Source organism: Leptonychotes weddellii, chromosome 1 (assembly GCF_054177405.1).
Source record: "Leptonychotes weddellii isolate Sample4059 chromosome 1, ASM5417740v2, whole genome shotgun sequence".
NCBI lineage: Eukaryota > Metazoa > Chordata > Mammalia > Carnivora > Phocidae > Leptonychotes > Leptonychotes weddellii.
The window spans coordinates 113,856,583-113,872,656 of record NC_138369.1 but is presented as its reverse complement, the minus strand read 5'-3'; positions in this window follow the sequence as shown (position 1 = coordinate 113,872,656).

Genomic DNA, 16,074 nt, shown 5'->3' with positions numbered 1-16,074 from the left:
TGTTTTTATTAGCCTTCTCCTGAAGTTTACTGAAGTTTTAGCGAAAGACTTGGTTCAGCTAATATATGGATCCATACTAGGTAGGCTGTATTATTTTTTTAAAGATTTTTATTTATTTATTTGACAGCACAAGGAGGGGTGAGCTGCAGAGGGAAGAGGGAGAAACAGGCTCCCGCTGAGCTGGAACTGGAGACAGGGCTCGATCCCAGGACCCTGGGATCATGACCAAGCATAAGGCAGATGCTTAACCAACTGAGCCACCCAGGCATCCCCTAGGTAGGCTTTATATTGACTCCTTAATTCATTTATCTATTTACTTCAATCATTCATTTTTTTAAGGACTATTTTGCGCAAAACACTAGGGGGACTTGGTATCACCTAGGTTCAGAATGGCCTATTTGCTGCACACTTGGTGCCTTTGGCTCTAATCATGCTCCTAGGGCAGAATCAGGCAGCATTCTTTCTCCAGGGGCCTCCTCTAAATTCTTGCCACAATGTTCCTATAGCAGAGTTGGCATGTGAGGAAAAACCAAACCAAACCAAACCAAACCAAACCAAATCTATTGACTATTTGACCTAGGGAGTAAAGGTCATATTTAAGTTACTGAGTCACTGTGCTAAGCATTTCGCATGGCTTATCTCAATTAATCCTCACAACACCCTATAAGGTAGGTATGATTATCATTCCTTTCTAACAAATGAGAATCCTGGGGCTTGAAGAGGTTAAGTACCTTGACCAGTCATGCCAGTATAGCTGGGAATTGAACCCAGGCAGTTTGAATTGAGAACCAGTATGCGGGGAGATAGTGCTAAGAAAGTTTTTCAGAAGCCAGAATATTAACAGAAAAACTCACTGGTTCCCTTATAAGTGGCATTAGTGAAAATAGGGTTGACTTTACAATTTTGAGTTCCACTTCCAACTCTGACATTCAAAACCTGCTTCGTTCTGAAAAGTTACAATGGGGATAAAATACCTGTATCACAGGATTTTAGGGAAGATTAAAATGAGATAAATCAGCATATATGGGAGAGTTATTATAGTGAATGACCTACAAATGGACACTCAGTAAATATTGGGTTGCTCTCTTTCCTGAAGTATATAGGGGAAGAGTGGGGGTTTCTTATCTTTTCTCTGTCTTCTTTCAGCTTAGACAATAAGATCTTTTACCCTTCTGAACATTTTTGGTGTTGGGATAGAGCCCATGAGTCCCAATGAAATGATTGATGGGGGGCAGTCTGCCTGTAGAAATGTCAGTAAGGTTTATCATCTCCATAGAAAAGCCACAATCACCATGAAGGGCTTTTTTTCTTTTGCCTAAAAGACTTGACATCTATAAAATATAGATTCTTTTGAGTTGAGCAGTAATTGATGCTGTTGTCATCCACTTACATTTCAGCATTAATTGAAACTTCTGTGAGATGACTTTATAGGGGCAGGATCAGAATGCATTGGTTTATGAGAACTTGCACAATATCTATATGCAGGAAAAGGAGAGAAAATATAGGTGGTAGAGGGTTGAAACAAACATGTCATCCACTTCTGGTCATTGCTGGGGGTTGGTTCTGCATCCCTAATTGCCCAGAGTGACTATGTAATGAGTGATTTCAAGGTACACATGTGTAAGGGGGGAAACAACATTCTGGGTGCAAGAATATGAACTGTGTAGTATTTGGTGGCTGTAGAAAAAGAAAAGGAGAATTAGTCTGTGGTTTTACTTAAATATGCCCCACTTTGAATCTGACATCATTTTGAAACACTGGCCTCCTATTGCCAAACTTCTGGAACAGTCTTGGTGCATACCCATGGGAAATGGCTTCATTTTAATAGTCATCCCTGTATTCCACCAAGACCAATAAATGACCCAGTGGCTTAGGAATCCTTCTAGTGGCTAATTTCAAATCTAGTAAATGAAAGATTGTTAAGAAAAGAAACAAGACTCACCTCTAAACAAATCACCATTAGTCATAAGCCTTGCCTGAGTGTTGGAGTAATCTCAGTGAGAGGTATTCACTGCTAAAGGAAGGGTGTGTGAATGAGTCTTAAAATGAGACAACATGGGTTCAGATGCCAGCTTCACCATTTCAAATTGGTGTGAAGCCTATATTGTTTAACTCCTTTAAACCCGTATTTGTTAAACAGGAATATTAATACTTATCTTCTGATTGTTGAAAAGACTAAATTAGATGAGTATGTAAACATGTTAATAAGATGATATGTTCTGGCCCTTTTGGCTAAATGGCACTTGAAGTGTTCTGACCTATCCCGGGGGCATCTGGTATAGAAATATATAAGATAGTTCTGTGATCTCTTAAGGACCTGGGGGCTCCCTGGAAAAAGGGCTTTGCCAGGCAAGTGCGTTCAGGAAGCATATGATTGGACCTACTGCTGTCTCTGGGTGGCATTTTCACGGAGCACCATGAAGCTTATGCTAGACATCTTGTACACCATCTCATTGTCATTGGGACCACCTCTTTCTGTCAGTGGAAAGCTCAATGGCTTTTCCACCAATTCTCTTTCTAGCAAGAGAAGCTGCATGAGACAGTGAAGACACTGAACTAGGAACTGGGAGATCTGAGTTTACAAAGCACAGAGAGCTTCTTGGGGCCTCTAATTTCTTACTTACAAAATGAGGGATAGAAAGAAATGGAGACAGAATGTTCTTCAAGCTATTCTTTAGCTCTCTGACTCAATTTTATTTAGTCTTGATTCTACTTGACTGTCCTAATTCCTCATTTTTCTTCCCTTCTTTATATCTCTATAAAATTGGACACTTTTTTTTCTTCCTTGTTTTGTTATTTAAATTTTGACTTCCTTTGGAGAAAAGACACTGTGTAAATGTGAAATAGAATGCTATGACTATTTAATTCTAAGGCAATCTTTTTCCAAAAATATTATATTGTGGTAGAGATTCTTTTGATGACCATGTATGAAAATTCAATTATTTATTTTAATTCTGTATTTAAGTAAAAATGTGTCTCTCTAAATGCATACTCCCTTAATGAGGATTACTGGAGTTTAAAAATAAGCCTTTTTATGACAGTTATCTCGCTGTTTTCTTTTGTTGGTGATATTTGAGTTTTCTACTCTAGAGGTCAGTATAATGTTAAAAATGGAAGACTTTTTCCATGCTAAGATCTTAAAAACAAGGTCCTTAAATCTGAATCTCACATAAAACTGAAAAAAGAACTCTCTAACCACAAAAAGACACTGGTAAAATGATGATAATCCCAAACAGAATGTCCAAAGGGAATTAAACAATGATTGAGGTTGGTGACTGAATTACATGCACAAAATAGTTCCTCAAAATTATATAATCTTGGGAACAACAACATACGATGAACAGAAGGTGGAAAATAATATAAGAGAAGACTAAACAAAAGAAAGTCATGAAGAGGCATCAGATAGAATGGGGACAGATATTTAAGATCATTTTGAGAAAGTCCCTTTGCAGATTCTAGGGGGCCTACCTGGTGTTTAAATAATAGTGACAAGAGAACAGAGGAAGGAAATGCCTGCATTTGCATCATGAGTATGTACATTTTACAAAAAAAAATCACTGGTCTTCTCAAACCCCCATTCAACTCCTACCTCTCATTCTCAGTCCATGAACCTGTCTCCTCCTCCATCTAGAAATCCAAGGCCATAACTATGATAGATTCTGAGTCCCTCTCAACATTCAGCCTTGCAGGTTGGTTTATAACTGTCATCAATCTCATCTTTCTAGTATCAGAAGAAAGGATACCCCACTTTTTGTTTAAATCTAAATTCTGTCAGTGTTTATGGTCCCATCTCCTCCCCCTCTGCCAAGACTTGCTCCGGTAGATGTTCAGCTTTGTCAGTGGATATCTTTAACCCTATTTTGTTAAATTTTTCCTGGCTCATTCTTCTCAGTCAATAAACATGTTTCAGCATTTCTTATCTGAAATAGGAAGAAGAAAGGAAAATGAACTAAAAACCTCCTTGTCTTTTGATCTTTCTTACCAACTGTCTAATCTCTCTTCTCTGGTCCTCCAAATCTCTGGTAAAAATAATCTATAATCTCTTCTAAATTCACTCTTTAATCCACTGCAGTATAATGTTTGGCTTTGCCATTCCTCTGAAACTGGAGTTACCAGTGACTTTCTAGTTGACCAATTCAATGGATATTTTTAAATCCTGCCTTATACACTTTCCTTTGCATTTGACACTACAAATTATATCTTTCCTCTTGAACTTTCTAGTCCTTTATCTTTGGTGACATTTTTATTCTCTTCTACCTCTGGTTTTGTGGACTGCTCTTTATCCACTGACTACTTCCCTAGTGGAATCCCCAAGTCCCTCCCATATCTGAAAGTCTTCAATGGCTCTTCATCACCATCAGATAAAACCAAACCTCTTGGCAGGGGACATTCTGTAATCTGATGCCTTGCCTAACACAGTACCTTGAGCCTAATATTATAAATATTTACAAAATGAAAACAGGTAACAATAAATGAGTACAGTTCTTAAATTTTTAGAGTTTGTACTAATCTTAATGTTTTCATGTCTTTATTCAAACTTGGACCATGAATCACAATTTTTGTTTGGACAAATTAAGTTTCTAAATGTTTGGCTGATATAAGATAATAAAATATAGCTGTAGTGAATCATGCCAATCCACCCACTTAAAATAGGAAATGCTTTATTTTGGTATATGGGCCTTGTTTGGGAACTTATCTCTTATAATAACATATGGCCAAGTATTGAGCATGGAATTCATTTTTGTCATCATATTCTAAGTATTCTAGATTTCATTTACTCTTCCTTCCTTAAAAGACCTAATAAGGCATTTATTGAACATTATATTTATTTCAGCCATGAAGATGGTTATTTACCTTGTTTTTTTCATGTATTGTCCAGTATCTATCACAAGTACTTAACTCTGCCCTGGTGCAAAAGCAATTATTGACAGTATATAAAAAATAAGAGTGGTTGTGTTTCAATAAAACTATTTACAAATACTGAACTTTGATTTTTATATAATTCTCTTGTGTCACAAAATATTATTCCTGTTATGATTTTTTCAACTATGTAAAAAAGTAAAAAAAAAAAAAAAAAACAACCCAAAAAACTAGCATAATAGGCCATACAAAAATAGGCAGAGGCCAGGTGTGTATTGGAATTAGGTAGCCTGGAATCAAAGCTGGACTCTATAATAAATGTTAGGACTCTGAATAAGCCATTTAACTTTTCTGAATTTTTTTCCTTGACTTTAAAATGGAGCTGATAATACACACAGTGTTTTGGTGAGAACTGAAAGATAATACATGAGGATATGTAGACATATCCTAATATGGATATTAGAAATATGTTCCTAATAGCTAAAAAATCCAATCTTAGTTATTTTTGTCTTACCTAAAATCATGGTAATTCCTAATAGAATAAATGTCTATTTTTCTTTAGTGTCAATAGCAGAACTTTTTAATATAATTAAGCCCATTGTGATTTTACTAACATTCATTGGGTTTTGCTTTTCTGCGTGACTCTCAGCATTCACTCATAGATGACATTTACCACTGTTCGTGTTCTTCATTGTGCAATGTTTCCTTGTTTCTTTGAAAAACAACTTATTAGGCAATTTAGGAGATGTGAGAAAGAAGTTACTGGGAAACTGTACAACTTTATTTTTGCCTTAGAGTAGTAAAATGATCAACAATAATTTTTTGTCGACTTTGAAGGGCCTTCTTTCACATTTTATTTTTTTATTTTTATTTTTTTAAAGATTTTCTTTATTTATTTGACAGATAGAGACATAGCGAGAGAGGGAACACAAGCGGGGGTCGGTGGGAGAGGGAGAAACAGGCTTTCCGCTGAGCAGGGAGCCTGATGCAGGGCTCGATCCCAGGACCTGGGACCATGACCCGAGCTGAAGGCAGATACTTAATGACTGAGCCATCCAGGTGCCCCTTTCTTTCACATTTTAAAAAGTAATTGTAATCTATCACTTTTTGAAATGTTTTCTGTTGTTAAGCCTTAAAAGTATGTTTATAAAAGTTTTTTAAGCAACCAACTCATTTAGTAATAGTGGGATGCCAACACCTGATTTATCTATACCTGCCAACCAATTTCCAGGGCTGGAAGTCTGGGAGCTGAGGAGAAAACAGTTTTGTGGGGGAATTTTAAAACAGACAGTCTTTCTGACATGTAGGCATCATTACCATTCAAATTGTTTTCACAGAGGGTAGGCTCTGTTTGGTCTGCCACGGGAGCAGGAAGAAGCAGCAAAATGCTGATTTCTCCTCTTCCCTGTTATTCTTTGTGTCATGTTTGCAGCGTGGGGGGTGAATGGGACAGAGCAGCATCTCTCCTGATGCCACCTCCCTTCATGGAGCCTCCCACTAAGACTCCCTAGCAAGTCTTGTGAGATGAAGATTTTATCCTGGTGTCCTGGCCAGCTTCCATCTGGCCACAGGCATTTTATCTAAATATTTCCAAGGTGCCTATCTCTGCAGCATTGAAGTGCTCAATTAGATATGGCCTGAGTCTTTGTAGCGTATCTGCACTGCTGAACAGCTGCTGCATTCCAACAGAGGGTGAAGTCATCTCTATATATAGAGTATAGCAAGCTGTTTGGAACAGAGGCAGATTTAAGCAGGCAAATGCACACCTGAGCTGTAAGGCAGTCAACTGCCCAGAGTGACAGAAGGGTCTGGAAAAATCTTAACTTTCTTAAGGGGCAAGTGACATGGAGACCACAGGGTCTTTTATTCAGCTTTTTTTGTTTGTTTCCTAGAGCTTACAGACTCTCCAAAATATTTTTTTTTTCTGTCAACTCCACAAATACATTGTCTACAAAAGTGGCTTTATTTTCTTCAGTGATTTTCTCTTACAACTTGTGGTTTGTTTATTGATAAGAAGTTCATCACATATTAGCCAGTGTCTGGGGCACTGTCATTTAGTAAATATCACTCCTGCTGCTAAGTCATTGTGCATTAACTCATTTAATGCCTGTTTTCCCTGTTGAATTGTAAACTCCTCACTCCTGACACATATTACTTGAATAAGTACATAAATATTTAGCATTGTGGCAATTCATCATCCTTCATGGATTGTGATGTTCTGGTTCCCATCAAAAGGCCATAGTTATTGCTCCTTCCAAAGTGACCGGCAAAAGATATGAAAATCCATTTTCTAAATTTTGCTGTTGATTCTCAGAGGGCTATGGTTACCAGTAAGGTGACTGATACCTGGCACTGGAAAGATCCTGGGAAGTTATCTAGATTGATCTCTCTCTCTCTCTCTCTCTCGCTGGGTTGAACATAGGTTTCTTTGGTTAGGAGAGGAGGGCAGGATGAGCAGCGAATTGTGCAAATGTGCCCGGGCTCAGGAGCAAGACGGAGTTGGCCTGGGGGTTTCTGAAGTTCCACCCTGGCTCAACCACTTACTGACTGTACTACTCTGGGGAAGTCACAGAATTCTAGCGGGTCTCAGTTTCTTCATCTAACAAATGGAGATGATAAGCCCTGCCCTACCACCCTCACAGGGTTGTGAGTGTCTGAACATGCTATGCAAATGATACCACTTTTAGAGATGCAAAGCGCGGTCCTATGTTTGTCATCCTTATTCTGTCAGCAAGGGTCAGACAGTCACCTGAGCATCCTACCCCTAGCCACCTGGAGGCAACAGCTCCATCTTTGCCATTTTTTCCTTTAATGACTATAATGGTGTATCAAGGGGGCGGGCAGGTGAAAGAGATTCTGGGGAGAGTCGGCTTCCTGGCTTCTGATACTGCAAATCACCTGAATAGAGAGAGCCACTGTGACTCATGCTCAGACTCTCCACTCTGCCCCTCAGCAGGCAGTGATTCCAGTTCATTTCACAGAATCGGAGACCACTGAAGGTCAAATAGAACCCCAGTGGGGAACACCGGAAGAGAACATTTCATTTATGACCAGTGCTCTTCTTATCCCTCAGCCCTGTTCTCAGCTTTTAAAGCCAGAGCATGTCTGTGTGAAGGCAAATTACTTTCTGGGGAGAGAGGCTGTCCTTGCTATTAGAACTCAGGTCCCTCAATGATGAATTTATAAGATGAACTGTGCCTTCTGTGAAACAAGCATGATGCAAACTCTTGTCTCGTGCTGATTGGTGGGACGCACCTACTTTTTCATTGCTTAGCCATTAAATAGAGTCAGAGTGATATAAGCACATGCTACCAGGGATGTGAATCAAGGAGCCCAGAGCAAAAAAAGACCTCCCTGGATGAACAACTTCTTTAAATCGGTTATAAAATCGTGCCATGGGTCATAAAACTCTATTTTCAGTGTATAGAAAAACCCAAAGTAGGTAAATGTCTTGCTAGTGCTAAATACTTCTTTTTTTTAAGTTCTGTGAAAGTACAGATGACAGCATAGAAGTCCTCTCTGTCCCTTAATTTTTCTGTCTTCTGTCATTATTCAGCCTGTACTGGTCCTTCCGAGTCACCTAAATTGCTGGTCTGACAGCCAGCTATGTATGGGCAGAAGGGGGAGGAATTGAGCTGATTACCTATTAACTTCAGCCTAAATTAAATAGATTTCCATACTGCTTTAAAATTCATGGTTCTTTCTTATGCATCCCCCCTGGGTTTCCATGCTCTCTCTATAAAAAGGCAATGTGACAAATTCCTCTGCCAAGGCTTAGATGTTGGGAGCTCAGAGTTTTTATTTAATCATGGTGCTGAGTTCCTGTCTGGCCTTGGATATGTTATTTTACATTTCAAATATTCCATCTGTAAAGGCAAAATGATATTTCTTCCCCATCTCACAAGAAGTTAGGAGATGATCCATTACTTAGTGTTTTAAAGATTCAGAGACACCGGGTCCTAAATAACTAGTATTAATGGACTCTCTGAACTGGTTAAGGATACTGGGAAAAGTTGAAGCTGAAACATCATCAACCAGCTGACCTGTTTTGGCATCAGATCTGCCAAGGTTTCTCTTTCCATAGCACTCACTGAGTGATGAAAGTCTGCGTGTCTAGTAATAAAAGGAATCTGGGTCATTAACTTGGATTGTAGAAATAGTGCAGTTCTTTATTTCTGGTCCTATTTTATTGTATGAGAACATAATTTTAAACCAACATACCAGTAGAGATTCCATTATACAGTAAGCATGCCTAAAGAGGGCTATTTTATCATGAAATGTGCTGTTTTATCTTAAGGTCATAGTTGGTGGTTGGGGTAAGATAATCCCTGGCCAATGCAAACTTTTGAAAACAAACTATAATTATCTTTGAGGTTTACCATTTCTGTGATGCAGAGCGAATCTCTGAGATTTGGGGGAATTCCTCCTCAATTTGGATACAGTTTATATAGATTATTTCACTTGTGGGCCAAATATACACTGAATTTCTATAATGAGTCCAGCCCACAAATATAAATGTCTCTATCACACATACTGCTTCTATCATAGAGGACTTTATAAAGTTGAAGAAGTGTAGACAGTGAGTGATAACTAAAATACAAAGTGAGATGTAAACAGGATAGTGTATGAACACAAATGAAGGTAACTATTGCCTTAGAAGTTCAAAAAAGATTTCTCAGACATTGAAGACATTTACATTGGGATTTTGAAAGAAAAATAAAGAAAAAGGGGTAAGAAATAAAAATAAAAGAGTATTCTTTGCAGAGGGTGTAGTACGTGTATTCAATGTTTTAGGTTCACCATTTTGTGACAGGAAATGAGAGAGCAATGGATAGATTTACCTACTGAGTTCCACTTAGGCATTCTGGAAGAGGCTCCTTTACCTTTATTGATCACAAATTAACATCTCTTGCAAGAACTCCTCTTTTGCAAATACCCTGCAACACGAAGTTTACTCGGTATCTCATAAAGCTCAGATGGGTTGGGGGAAAAAATGTCTGTTGAAAGTCACATTCCTCACCATGGTCCAGAATTGATCTTCCTTGACCCTTGTGCCTCCCAGTGATAACTAGTATCACAAGAGATCCTCTTCACAGTGAATAGCTACTCCTCAACAAGCCCACTCTCTTCCAGCTTAAAGACCATGTTGCAGGGAGCCATAGAGGTCTTGGCTAACACCTGTAATGAACCGTTTGGGGTGGAACACATGGGAGAGATACCCAGGTACCATAATATTATGGAATTCTCCATAGACATCATTAGTCTCCTAGGGTCAGATATCACAGGTTGTTGGGGCAGTCTTCCCTACTTACAGAGGGCCATGACATTGTAAATGCAAGTTAACATTTCATCACAGTTTGTTCATTTTTATTATACTTACTATGTCAGATACTGTACTAGATATTTTCATATATTATCTGATTTCCATGTATTATTTATACCAACCCAGTATGTTTAGGTATTATGTTGATCTTATACCTTTATGAATTATTAAAAAATATAAATTATATGTTTAATAGAATAGGATCAATTTGTTGTTGGGTACTTCTTGACTTTACAGTAAGACTGTACACTACTTGAGGGCAGTCACTTCATCTTCTATTGCTCACAATGCCTAACCAGGCACATAGTAAGTATGCTGACATTAAAGTTTTCAACATGACATTTTTTTAATTGAAGAATTATTGACATGTAGTACTATATTAGTTTCAGGTATAAACATAATGATTTGATATTTATATACATCATGAAATGGTCACCACAATAAGTCTAGTTACAGTCTGTCACCATACAAAGTTATTACAATATTATTGGCTATATTCCCTATGCTGTACATTGTATCTCTAGATCTTATTTTATTACTGGAAGATTGTACCTCTTAATCCCCTTCACCTGTTTTTCCCATTCCCATCTCCCCTCCCTTCTGGCAACTGTCAGTTTGTTATCTGTATCCATGAGTCTGTTTCTGTTTTGTTTGTTTTGTTTTTCAGACTCTACATATAATTGAAACCATACTGTGTCCTTCTCTTTCTGAATTATTTCACTTAGCATAATACCCTCTCGGCCTATCCATGTTGTTGCAAGTGGCAAGATCTCATTCTTTTTTATGGCTGAGTAATATTCCTGGGTGTGTGAGTGTGTGTAAAATATCTTCTTTATCTATTCATCTATTTATGGACACAGCTTTCTTCCATATCTTGGCTACTGTTAATAATGTCATAATGAACATAGGGGTGCAAATATCTTTTTAAAATTCGTATTTTCTGGCACCTATGGTTCAGTCAGTTAAGCGTCTGCCTTCAGGTCATGATCTTGGGGTCCTGGGATCAAGCTCCATATTGGGCTCTCTGCTCAGCGGGATCCTGCTTCTCCCTCTCCCTCTGCTGTTCCCCTTGCTTGTGCTCTCTTGCTCCTCACTCTCTTTCAAATAAATAAATTAAAAAATCTTAAAAAATTCATGTTTTCATTTTCTTCAGATAAATATCTGGAAGTGGAATTGCTGGATCACATGGTAGTTCTATTTTTAACTTCCTTGTGGGACCTTTATACTGTTTTCGACAGTGGCTGCAATAATTTACATTCCCACCAACAGTATAGAAGGGTATCTTTGTCTTTACATCCTCTCCAATAATTGTTATTTCTTGTCTTTTTGATAATAGCCATTCTGACAGGTGTCCAGCTGATACCTCACTGGGGTTTTGATTTGCATTTCCCTGATGATTAGTGATGTTAAGCATTTTTTTTTTTTTACGTGCCTATTAACCATCTGTATGTCTTCATTGGAAAAAAAGGACTATGCAGGCCCTTCTGCCCATTTTAAATTAGATTATTTTTTGGTTTGAGTTGTTTGAGTTGTTTATGTATTTTGGATATTAACCCCTTATTGGGTATATCATTTGTGAATACCTTCCCCATTCAGTAGGTTGCCTTGTTTTGTTGATGATTTTCATTGTCCTGCAAAAGCTTTTTAGTTTGATGTAGTCTCATTTATTTATTTTTGCTTTTGTTGCTCTTACCTGAGGAGATAGATCCAAAAAATATCACTAAGACTCATGTCAAAGAACTTCTGCCTATGTTTTCTTTGAGTTTTATGGTTTCAGGTCTTACATTTAGGTATTTAATCTATCCTGAGTTTATTTTTTTACATGGTGTAAGAAAGTGGTCCAGTTTTATTCTTTTGCATATAGCTGTCCAGTTTTCCCAGCACCATTCATCGAAGAGACTGTTTTTTCTTCATTGTATATTCTTGCTTTCCTTGTCATAGATTAATTGACCATATAAGTGTGGGTTTATTTCTTGGCTTCTATTCTGTTGTATTGATCTGTATCTGTTTTTGTGCCATACCATTGGTTACTGTAGCTTTGCAGTATAGTATGAAATCTGAGAGTGTGATACCTCCATCCAAATCTTTCTCAAGATTGCTTTGGCTTTTTAGAGTCTTTGGGCTTCCATGCAAATTAGAATCTGTGAAAATGGCATATTGATAAGTATTTCATTGAATCTGTAGATTGTTTTAAGTAGTATAGACATTTTAACATATCAGTTCTTCCAATCCATGAGCATGGTATGTCTTTCCATTTTTTGGCATCATCTTCAACTTTTTTTCATCAATGTCCTATAGTTTTCAGACTATAGGTCTATTACCTTCTTGGTTAAATTTATTCCTAGATATTTTATTCTTTTCAATGCAATTGTAATGAGATTTTTTAAAAATCTCTTTTCCTGATAGTTCATTTTTAGTGTATAGAAATGGTGTATAGTCTATGCAACAGATTTCAACATATTGATTCTGTATCCTACAAATTTACCAAATTTATTTATTAGTTCTAATGGTTTTTTGTAGAGGCTTTAGGGCTTTCTATATATAGTATAATGTCATCTGCAAATAGTGGCAGTTTTACTTCTTCCTTTCCAATTTGGGTGCCTTTTATTTCTTTTTGTTGTCTGACTGCTGTGGCTAGGACTTCCAATACTATGTTGAATGAAAGTGGGGAGAATGGGTATCCTTGTCTTGTTCCTGATCTTAGAGGAAAAGCTTTCAGGTTTTCATTGTTGAGTATGATGTTAGTTGTGGGTTTGCCATATATAGCCTTTATTATGTTGCAGTACATTCCCTCTATACTCACTTGGTTGAGAGTTTTTTTCATAAATGGATGTTGGATTTTGTCAAATGCTTTTTCTGCATCTATTCAAATGATCATTTTTATCCTTTCTTTTGTTAATATGGTGTCTCACATTGATTGATTTGTGGATATTGAACTTCCCTTGTATCCCTGGAATAAATATCTCTTGATCATGGTGTATGATCCTTTTAATGTATTATTAAATTCAGTTAGCTAATATTTTGTTGAGGATTTTTGAATCTATGTTCATCAAGAATATTGGTCTTTAATTTTCTTTGTTTGTAGTGTCCTTGTCTATTTTTGATATCAGAGTAATGTTGGTCTCATAGGATGAGTTTGGAAGTGTTCCTTCCTCTTCAATTTCTTGGAATAGTTTGAGAAGGCTAGATATTAACTCTTCTTTAAATGTTTGGTAGAATTCACCTGTGAAGCCACCTGGACCTAGATTTTTGTTTGTTGCAAATTTTTGGTTACTGATTCAATTTAATTACTATTAATTGGTCTGTCCAGATTTTCCATTTCTTTCTGATTTGGTTTGGGAAGCTTGTATGTTTCTAATAATTTCTGTATTTCTTCTAGATTTCCAATTTGTTGGCATAAAATTGCTCATAGTAGTCTCTTACAATCCTTTGTATTTCTGTAATATCTGTTGTAACTTCTCTTTCATTTCTGATTTTATTTATTTGACTCCTCTCTCTTTTTTTTCTTGTTAAGTCTGGTTAAGGTTATCAATTTTGTTTATCTTTTCAAGAACCAGTTCTTAGTTTCATTGATATTTTCTGTTTTTTCATCTCTATTTTATTTATTTCCTCTGATCTTTATTGTTGTCTTTTTCCTACTAGCTTTGGGCTTTGTATTTTCTTCTATTTCTAGTTCTTATAAGTAAAAGGATAGATTTTTTTTTTTTAGATTTTATTTTTGTTTCTTGAGCTTGGTCTCTTGTTATAAACTTCCCTCTGAGAACTGCTTTTGCTGCATCCCATAGATTTTGGAATGTTGTGTTTTCATTTTAATTTGTCTCAAATTTCCTTTTTTATTTTATTGACCCATTGGTTGTTTAATAGCATGTCCTTTATTCTCCATGTGTTTGTATTTTCTCCAGTTTTCTTCTTGTATGGTTTCTAGTTTCATATCATTGTGGTGAGAAGAGATGCTTGATATAATTTAATCTTCTTAAATTTATTGAGAATTGTTGTGGCCTAACATGTGATCTGTCTTGGAGAATTTTCCATGTATACTTGAGAAGAATGTGTATTCTGTTGATTTTGGATGGAATGTTCTGTATATATCTATTCAGTCCATCTGGTCTAATGTGTCATTTTAAGACCAATGTTTTAGAACGCCTGGGTGGCTCAGTTGGTTAAGCATCTGCCATCAGCTCAGGTCATGATCCCAGGGTCCTGGGGTCAAGCCCCACATTGGGCTCTCTGATCAGCGGGGAGCCTGCATCTTCTTCTCCCTCTGCTGCTCCATCTGCTTGTGTTCTCTCTCTCTCTCTCTCAAACAAATAAATAAATAAAATCTTAAAAAGAAAAAGACCAATGTTTCTTTATTAATTTTCTGTCTGGATGATCTATCCTTTGAGGTAAGTGAGATGCTGAAGTTCCCTACTATTGTATTACTGTCACATTCTTCCTTTGTGCCTGTTAATATTTGCTTTATATACTTGGTGTTCCTATGTTGGGTGCATAAATATTTGCAAGTGTTACATCTTCTGGTTGAATTGATCCCTTTATCATTCTGTAATGCCCTTCTTTCTCCATTGTTACCATCTTTGTTTTAATGTCTATTTTGTTTGATATAAGTAGTGCTATTCCAGCTTTGTTTTTATTTCTTTTGGCATAGAATATATTTTCCATCCTTTCACTTTCAGTCTGTGTCTTTAGATATAAAGTGAGTCTCTTGTAGGTAGTATATAGATAAGTTTTTTATCCATTCATCACCCTATGCCTTTTTATTAGAACAGTTAGTCTATTTACATTTAAAGTAATTACTGATAAGTGTGTATTTATTGTCATTTTGTTAATTGTTTTCTGATTGTTTTTGTAGTTCTTCTCTATCTTCTCTTGCTCTCTTTGTGATTGATGAGTTTCTGTTGTGTTATGTTTGGATTTCTTTCTCTTTGTTTTTTGTGTATCTATTTTAGGTTTTTGGTTTGTGGTTACCATGAGGTTCATATATAACAATCCATGTATATAGCAATCTATTTTAAGTTGGTAGTCACTTAAGTTTGAATGAATGCTTTTTAAAAGTACTACATTTTTACTTCCCTCCACCCCCAAGCTTTATGTTTTTGATGTCATATTTTATATCTTTTTTTTGTGTGTAACTTTTGGCTGATTACTGTAGATATAGTTGATTTTACTATTATATTTTAACCTTCATACTATCTTTATAAGTAGTTGATCCACTACCTTTACTATGTTTGCCTCTACCAGTGAGATTTTTTTTTCTTTCATGTATTTTTTGACTTCTAGATACAGCCTTTTCTTTTCCATTTAGAGAAGTTCCTTTAATAAGTGTCCTTTATAAGGGCAGTTTAGTGGTAATGAGTTCCTTTCGCTTCTGCTTATCTGGGAAACTATTATCCCTTCATTTCTGAATGATAACCTTGCCAGGTGGAGTATTCTTGGTTGTAAATTTTTCCTTTTCAGCACTTTGACTATATCATTCCATTCCCTCCTGGCCTGCAAAGTTTCTGCTAAAAACTTAATTGATGTCTTATGGGTGTTTCCTTATATGTAACTAATTGCTTTTCTCTTGCTGCTCTTATGAGTCTCTCTTTATCTTTATTTTCTGAAATTCTAATTGTCTTGGGTGTTGGTGTGGATCTCTTTGGATTCATCTTCTTTGGGGTTCTCTGTGCTCTCTGGACTAAGATACAGATCTCTTTTTCCTTCTTCAGGTTAGGGAAATATTCAGCTATTATTTTTTCATATAAATTTTCTCTTCCTTTCTTTCTCTCTGCTCTTTCTGAGACCCCTATAATGTGTATATTAGTATGGTTGATATTATCCAGAGGTCTCTTAAAATATCCTCATTATTTTAAATTCTTTTTTCTTTTTGCTGTGAAGTGTGGGTGATTTCCACT